We start from the raw sequence: 9,419 nt of genomic DNA, 5'->3' as shown, positions 1-9,419 counted from the left end.
TTTTTATTTTTCATATATATCGTCTCAAAGTAACAGTAAAATTTTAAAAATGCAGATGTTGGACCACAGCGTCCAGCCAATCTCCGGCCTTACGACAGACGACATCCAGCTGCACCGGCACCGGCCTTACAGGATGCGACAGCAGAAGTACTAGCCGATTTGGAGCATGATCTAGAGCGTCTCACGGCAGATATACCTGAGACTACTATGGATGACATTCCAATGAGGCTTCAGCGCTTCGTGGTTGCAGTCCCTGGACCGTTTAGGAGATTTCTGCGCAAGATAGCCCGCGCAGTGGTGTCGTACAGAGAGCACCACCAGTGATTGACTAGTCACTTTTGTAGTCACATGTGACATTTTTGACTTTTTGCACTATCATTTTGCCGATCATAAGGTGTGTTAAACCTATGATCGAAGACGATGTATATATTTTTGGACACACTTCTATCTATATCTATATATCACTATTATCGGCTTATCTTGTTTAACATGTATGATGAAATGTCTTTAAATTTACTTGCATGATTATTATAAATGTCTGTCCAACACTTGAGAAGCAATTGCATCTGCTAATGTATTCAAAGACCTTGGAATATGTTGATATTCAATGTAATCAAATTCACGTTCCAAGAGACGCACTCTCAAAAACAACCTTAATAACACAGGATTTCTAATGGCATAAACTCTATTAAGCTGTAATACAACAAGTTCAGAATCTAACCTCACTATCAAACGTCGAATTCCAAATGAAATAGATTCGGATAATAATTCAACCACTGCACTGTATTCTGCAATGTTATTCGTTGTTTGACCGAGGCTTACCCCATGCATAGAAACTAACTCGTCAGAGGGCGAATAGATAACCCAAGCTGCGGAAGAGATATTCCGTGTACTACGACAAGCACCATCAGCAAATCCAATGTATGTTTGGAGAGGCGTCGACATCTACAATATCAAGAGTAAAACCAAGATGAGCCAAAATAATGACGAAAAAACACACTTGCTAAGCTAAGCACACTGACTAAACTAACACACTTGCTAGCTAGAAAGGAAATCTAACCTATCTAAAAATTTCTCCATCCACCATTTTAAGCATAATACCTCTTTAGGTAAAGTCCATTTCTGGGTTTGCCCAAAGAGTCCCCATCAAAATCAACTAACTCATAAGCCCCTTTTGCTAGCTTTCGCTTTACAATGTAGGGCCCATGCCACATGGGAACGAATTTTCCAGCACCTAGCTTATCGTTCGCTTGATCATATAATAGTACTAGGTCTCCTTCCGAAAAACTTCGAGGGGTTACATTTTTATCGTACTGAGCTTTCATTCGTTTCGCGTGAGTCTCGATAGCTAAAGTAGCGTCACGTCGAGTCTCATCTAATTTAGCTAAGTATAACAACCGTTTCTCCTCTTCGGAAGTAGCTGGAAGTAATTCGACAGCCATTTGAAGTGATGGGATTTCGCACTCAATAGGTAACACAGCTTCTAAGCCATAAACTAGCTGAAAAGGGGTGAAACCTGTTGAATTTTTCACTGAAGTTCGATATGCCCATAGTGCCGAAAATAACATGTTATGCCAATTCGTTCGATGGATACCAATGATCCGTCGAATCATGACGACTAGAACTTTGTTGATTGACTCAACCAAACCGTTGGCTTGCGGATAATAAGGTGTAGAGCTATCGTGGCGCAAACCAAGCTGGCTTGTAAGTTCAGTCATCATGACATTTCGAAAATGGCTTCCATGGTCCGTAATGATTGCTTGTGGGACACCAAACCTAGTTATGATATGATTGAATACGAAAAGTGCAGCTGTCTTGCCGCTTGCGTCGAATGTAGGCATCGCCTCGGCCCACTTAGTAAAATAATCAACCGCAAGGATGATATACGCATGCCCCCCGGCCGAGTGAGGGTTACAAGTAATAAAGTCAATGCCCCATTTGGCGAATGGACCAGCGGCAATTATAGGGTGGAGAGGAGCAGGTGGAGCGCGCATCTTGCGATCAAACACTTGACAGTTGTGGCATTTTCTGACGGCAAGGATACAATCTTTAAACATAGACGGCCAGAAATAGCCAGCGCGCAACACCTTCTGAGCTGTGGCATACCCAGACATATGACCGCCACATGCTCCAGAGTGACAATCATTCAAAACTCTCTCAGCCTCATCGTGAGTTAAACAACGTCGAAAAACTAAGTCTGCCCCCAGGCGATAAAGTGTATCTCCAATAATTCTGTATTGCTGGGATTGAAACCGAATTTTTCGACGGTTTTCCTTGGAAGTTTCAGGCCGAAAGGTTTGGGTTTGGAGATAGATGATTATATCCCCATACCACGGATCTACAGTGCTAATAAGAAACAAAGATTCGTCCGCAATGGACTCCTCTGCCACAGTCTCTGTGTCAGCACTCGGGAAATCACACATCAATTCCGCAAAGACTAAAGATTTCTTAGACTTGGACTTCTCAAACTCCAAGTCGAACTCTTGCAGGATGACGATCCATTTAGAGTACTTGCCCCCTAGCAGTTGTTTTGTCAAGATATAAATCATAGGGTTGCAATCCGAAATAACAGTAGTTTTGCGGAGAAGAATGTAGTGACGAAAACGCTGGACAGCTTGAACGGCTGCCAGGGCCAATTTCTCCACATGTGAATATTTTAACTCAGTTGGATTTAAGGTTCTGCTAAGGTAATATATCACATGCTCTGCGTTGAATTCATCTTCTTGAACTAACACCATTCCAATGGTGGAATGCGAAGCTGCGAGGTATAAGAAGTAGTCCTGGTTGTAGTTGGGAGGATGCAATAACGGTGCATGGGTCAACGCGTGTTTCAGTGCATCAAAAGATTGTTGAGCAATCTCGTCCCAAAAGAATTGTACATTCTGTTTCAACAACCGTGTAAAACCTTTAGTGACCTCGGCGTAGTTAGGGATGAATCGGCGTAAAAAGTTTGCTTTCCCTTGCAAACTTTGGAGTTGGCGCAAACTCGAAGGAGGAGGCAATTGGATGATAGCCTCGACTTTCGAGGGATCGACGCGAATGCCGGTTTTGGAAACAACAAATCCCAGCAATCGACCTGTTTCTATACAGAAAACACACTTGTGGGGATTCAACCGAATTCGATAATGCCTACACCTCATAAAGATTGCTCGTAGGTGGACAAGGTGATCAGCTCGGTGTAAAGAATGAGCAGGCAAATCATCGAGATAGGGTTGCACAATGTGCTTGATGTCATGAAATGCATAAGACATGGCCCGTTGAAAAGTAGCACCGGCATTCTTAAGGCCAAAAGGTAATTTGCAATAAGCAAATGTCCCCCATGGACAAATGAATGCCGTTTTTGGTTGATCGGCAGGTAGAATATTGATTTGATTATAACCCGAGAAACCATCCATGAAGGAAAACATCTCACTTCCGGCACAATCATCAATAATTTGATCGATATAAGGCGTAGGATAGTTGTCTTTTGGACAAGCTCGATTGATATCCCTATAATCGATACAGATTCTTATTGTTCCTTGTTTTTTATTGACGGGAACAATATTCGATACCCAATCCGTTAACGGGATCGGATAAATGAAACCTGCTTTCAACAGCTTTTCGACTTCGGCTTTGATTGCAGCTGCTTTTCGAGGGTGAATCTGACGCAACCGTTGCCGAATGGGTTTAGCATCCGGGTAGGTTTTGATTTCATGAACAACAATGGCAGGATCGATTCCTGGCATTTCTTCGTAGGACCAGGCAAACACGTCGCGGAATTCTTGGAATAGGGCCTTGTAAGTTTCAATTTCTTCGTCAGTACATGCGGCACCTATATGAATGTTCTCCTTGATTCCGGGCTTCACTGAAATATCAATGGGAATAGTACGAGAAATATTCCCTAAATTCAGCTCTGAATCAGAATGTTTCGTTGGATCCTGAGCGTCTTTGACATATTCAGCGGTAAAGATAGATGAAAAATCATTTTCAAAGCATCATCCTTAGGTAAAAACGAAGATCTGTGATGGAGATCGTCCCATGGTAGATCATCTACACTTAGGATTTCGCGAAGTTGTTCGTCAGATGACACTTCTTCGGGAAACGTTATCCGTTCTAAGGGTGAGGTGAAAAGTGACTCTTCACTGACCACATTCATTTGGTCGGTTGAATGAAAGTCGGTAAAAGACATAAGAGCTTCATAAGCAATCTCATACGGACTCAACGGCATAACATCACCGAGTGAGTCTAGCTCAGAGTCAGAGGGAACATACCAAGGATCATCATAAATAATGTTTTCTGACGTGATCATATGAATTGTTGCGAACGAAGGGTCTGCATTGAGTGGAGGGAGAGGAAAAGTTCCCAGTAAACCGGAATCCTTAACTAAACCTACACCAATGTCCCTATAAGGGATTGTCGTTTTACCAACATGCTGGATAGTTTCTGAAGAGGTTGGGTCGGATGAAAAGTATGTCAGCTGATCAATAGTCACGATCTTACCGTTATGTGGAAACTTAATGACTCTGAAGACCGATGAAACGACCGCTGTCATAGCATATGACCAACTTCGACCCAAAAGAAGGTTGTAGTCTAGAGGGGCATCAACCACTTCCACATCCAGACTAACGGTTTTACCTTCGACCCCTATAGGCAATTCTTGTAGAATACCAAACGGACGGAACCCACGGCCATCAAAGGCCTTAAGGATGGTGGGGGATTGGTTCAACGAAGGAGAACCAAGCGATCTCCAACATTGAATCGACATAATACACGTAGAAGCTCCCTCATCAATCACAGTCCGATGAATAGGCCTGTTTTTGACTATCACTGGAATTTGGAAAGCCATTTGATGGGGGAGACGCGGTGTACTACTTTCTAGATCAAAGATCATTAGGTTCGGGTCCTGAACATCGACAGCTCCAATAGCCGACAAAAGCAATTTTCGTTGCGCTGGACATGATTGCAGCACTTCGAGTGCCGACATTGCTGAAGGTGAAACAGCTAAGTCTTCAACAATGTTGTAATTCTGGGCTGCTCTCGCATGTGGATTGAAAGCAGACCTTCGAAGTACACCCTTGGCGGGCGGCTTAATCACTAAGTCTGGGTTAGGTTTTTCGATCTGTAGTGGATCGGAACCAGGAGCTGAGGTTGATGGGTTAGAGTGAGAAGATTCTGCTTCTTTACCATCAACAGGAGCCTTACTACCATAATCTTGCGATCGAGTCGCAATCCTGACATGAGACATCATCAAAATGGGTTCTTCACTGGCATTCGAAGAAGAACCTATCATCTTATTTTCCTGCTCGGGGAATGGATTCTTTAACACAGCAGGAGTCGGAGAACCTTTAACTATTTTCACTACCTCGGCCCGATGAGGGCAGTCTCTCGTAAAATGATCTTCTTCACAAATGAGACAAGGATAACGAGGTTTGCGCTTTTCGTCATTAGTTTCCGACTTTTCCGTTTTCTCCTTTGGAGCCTTGTCTGCTTTAGCCTTCTTCTTTCCTTTCTTCTTTCCACCGTTTTTGGATTTGGCCGTAGATGACTCTACAGCGTGAATGTCGGCGGTAAGTTCAGGAGGAGAAGACTCTCCTGTCGGAGAATCAGGCAAAGTGATAATTGGAGTATTGGAGGTCTTGGAAGACTTCTTCTTACTCTTCGTAGTCACGATACCGATCATACCATCAGCGGCATGAGATCCCGAAGGAGCAGCAGCGATTTGGTTTGACTTTGGAAGATCCGGAATTTTCTCGTGTAACGTACCCGACTGAGTGTAAACTAAGTCAAGGTATTGTGCCTGAGCAATGACTTGCTCCTCAGTAACTACGCCGGCCTTAGCTACATCTTCAGTAATTCTTGGTAATAATGATTTTACAAACCATTCAGCTAAAATTTGGTCCGGGATAAAAACTTTCACTAATCTCCTTCGACGTCTCCACTCATGGATGTGATCAGAAATGTACGTGGATGTCGATTGTTTTAGCGAAGTTAATAATTCTGTACCATTATCGTATCTGACTGGTAACTGAAAATGAGTTAAGAATGAAGTAGCTAACTGGCTAAAGTTGTAAAAAGAAGCCCGTGGCAACTCAATGTACCACTTGGCTGCGAGACCAATGAGTGTACGCTGGAAAAGACGTAAGCGGATAGAATCATCTGAGATGGAATTTGATGCACACCAGAGGTGGTAAGTCATCACGTGATTAGACGGATCCTCTCCAGACTTACCTTCGAACTTGGGTATATCGCTGGGCAACTTATTTGGCATTGGCGGCCAGAACGGAAGATATTGAATTGGATCGTTCGTTAGGCGCGTCAAGTCGGGTAAATCTAAAGTCGCAATAAATGGTAACTGCCGGTTAGGATCTCGGAAACTCTGAGTCACAATACCAGCCCCAGGAGGAGGATATCCAGGATAACTAGGAACAGGATTCGCATTGGGGATATTATATCCTCCTGGAAAACCAGGATTAACCGGACCGTACTGGGGTTGTTGAGGTGGTTGATAATTGTACCCAGGATACGGTTGATACTGGTAAACCGGTTGTTGGGCAGCTTGACCAGGTTGATACTGTCCCTGGTACGGAGGTTGAACAAATTGAGGTTGAGTAGTAACAACCGTACTTGTACCAGGTTGACCTGCAGGCATCTGGACTGTGGTTTGAATCGTGGGTCCAGACAACGGTACAGATGTCTGAGGAACGGTTACAGGGACAGTAGAAACCGGAGCTGCCGATACTCCAGATGTAAGCATGGTAGATGAAGCGGTAGTTGCTGCAGCCGTGTGAGGTGGAGTACTCGGTGCAATTGGCGGCTGAGTAACTACAGAAGTTACAGGGGTCTGAACACTTGACTGGACAGTTGCGGTTGCTGGGGTGGACCAGGAACTGCAGGTTGTCCTGCTTGAGGTACCGACTGTATACTTGGTTGCGACATCTGTTGACCCTGTGACGGATCCCATGTTAACATTCCAGGGTATTGACTCGTAACAGGTTGAGGATACTGAGATCCATAGCCGTATTGAGGATAGGGTTGATAACTGTAAGGTGTAGTCCCATATGATTGCCCTTGAGGTGGTTGATAACCTTGACCAGGGTATTGACCCGTAGGTTGATAACCTTGAGGTAAATACGAATACTGGGGTTGACCTTGACCTTGAGGTTGGTATCCTTGAGGTTGATACCCTTGGGGTTGATACCCTTGGGGTTGCCATCCTTGAGGTTGCCATCCTTGAGGTTGATACTGATACTGAGGTTGACTTTGGGGTACATATTGAGGCTGGGGTTGATACCCTTGGGGTTGATACCCTTGAGGTTGCCCCCCAGTCACAAATGAAGTACCTTGAGGTTGCCCCCCAGGCATTAACGAAGGTTGCCCCCCAGGCGGTAATTGGCCACCTTGAGGTTGGTTAATGGGAGTTGAACCTGACATCATATAAACTTCACCTATACTCAATGGTACATTACCACTGTTTCCAACTAATAACCCATGATCAACAGGTTGAGGAGATGCTCCCGCAAAGGTACCAGAAAGTGACTGATACCCAGTAGGAACAGAAGGACCGCCATGTAAAAATGATTCAGGACTTTGTGAAAACACAGACGACTGACCAGACATATTTACAGGAGAATGAATTCCTCTAGGTGGAACCGGAGTACGAGGTGTAGAAAAACCTACTGAGTTGTCTAAAAAATTGGTTAATGCAAGGTACCAAGATTCACTTCTAGGAGGACTGTAAAAGATGGATTCACGCTCCCTTAGATCAAGGGTAATTAGATCTTCAGAATCAGAAACGCCTATTTCTTCCTCTGGAACAAGTTCTTCTATAGCAATTAATCCAACAGGAAGATTTTCGGTGATAATTCTTTCTATTCTTGGTGAATCAGGAACACTAGGAGTTGGAGTAACAGGTTCTGAAATTTCAGGTTCTTCGCCTGTTTCACTGGCAGATGAAAAACTACCAGCAAGCTCGGAAACTGTAACAGCTTCGGGATTGTAACCTGTTTCTAATCTTTCGTAATCTGGATGGACTACCAAAGAAGATTCTCCTTCTTCAGGTGACCTACTTTACTGCCACTAGGAGTTACAAGGACCTTTAAACCCTCTAAATAACTGGGGTCGTCTCGAGGAGGTGAACCCCTAAGTTCACGGGATCTTCTCAACAATTCGGCCACAGATACAACTTCAGGAGACTGGCCCGCAATACGACGGGACCTTCTCGGCAATTCCGCCACAATTAAAACAACACACGAAAACAAAGTAAAAAATTTCAAATCAAACCACCTAAAGTCTTCTAAAGAACCAATCAAATTTGAAGCACACGCCTAAATAATCTAGAGCGTCAAACCACACACAAACAGTAGTCTTCCGGACCAAAAGCGCTAGTTGGTGATTAGGCCCAACCTCGCAGGATTCAGTACAGAAATAGTGGGTGGAACAGTTACCCCGGCAACCTGCTTAATGAATAGACTGGACCAAGTTCCTCCACTTTAACCGTCTCGAAGTGAAGCGAACCCCCCAGAAAATCCAAGTGAGTATAACCGACGTCTGCTCCAGGTACAGTGGGACCTTCCCTCCACCGTCACCTTGGGTAGAATCCTAGATATTATGGCCACTAAGGTTACCAATCACAACAATTACACCTGGGGGAACAGTCTAAACTCCGACAGCACGCAAGGGCAGAGTAGCAAGCTCCAATCCCCTTACCGGCTCCTTGACAACAATCCAAGGTTTACCGATAAGTGACCCCTGGCTCCTCGACAATGGTTAATCCGAGGTTTACCGTTTGTAATACGTACTGCCTGGCGTCGTTCCCAACGAGGGAGGAATGATCCCCTCACTGGTTCGGACACGAGCTCGTGTTTCTCCTTTAAGAGGAGCTTTCCCAGAATGTAACTGAAACAATTGGATTTGTTCTACTCAAGATAGACTATCTGTTTGGTTTTGTAGTCTTGGAGAGTTAAGTACTCACCTACTCCAAGACCCTAGCCTAAGCTATGTTGGTGCTTCAGAGCCCTAGAAAAATAAAGATTACTAGATTGATTTTAATTTAAGCGTTACTTTTAAGGTTGTTTCTTAAGTCAAAAGGTGATGGAAGTGAAACTAGTGGTGTGTTGACTCGACTCGAAACCACTACAAAATGCACCTAAAATGATTTATCCACTACTTTACTTTTTCGATGAATTGCTTAACTAAAAAGTTGAGAGAATGCAATCCTTATAAAAGCAACTTCTTAATTGAAGACAATCAAAGAAACAATTCGTTTTTCTTTTCCAAGCATAAAAACATAACTTCTCTTTACATGCACGAAAAAACTCTTTTCTTCTTTTGAAAACAAAAAGCTACTTGAAACAAGACTTTTAAGAAGATGTTTTTGTATTTTTCTTTTAATAAAGCAAATAAATCTAATATAACCAAAAATCAATCTTAACAACTCTTAA

Source organism: Pinus tabuliformis, chromosome J (genome assembly GCF_031772625.1).
Source record: "Pinus tabuliformis cultivar Carrire ecotype Pingquan chromosome J, CPIR1, whole genome shotgun sequence".
Lineage (NCBI taxonomy): Eukaryota > Viridiplantae > Streptophyta > Pinopsida > Pinales > Pinaceae > Pinus > Pinus tabuliformis.
Note: the sequence above shows the minus strand (reverse complement) of the source record.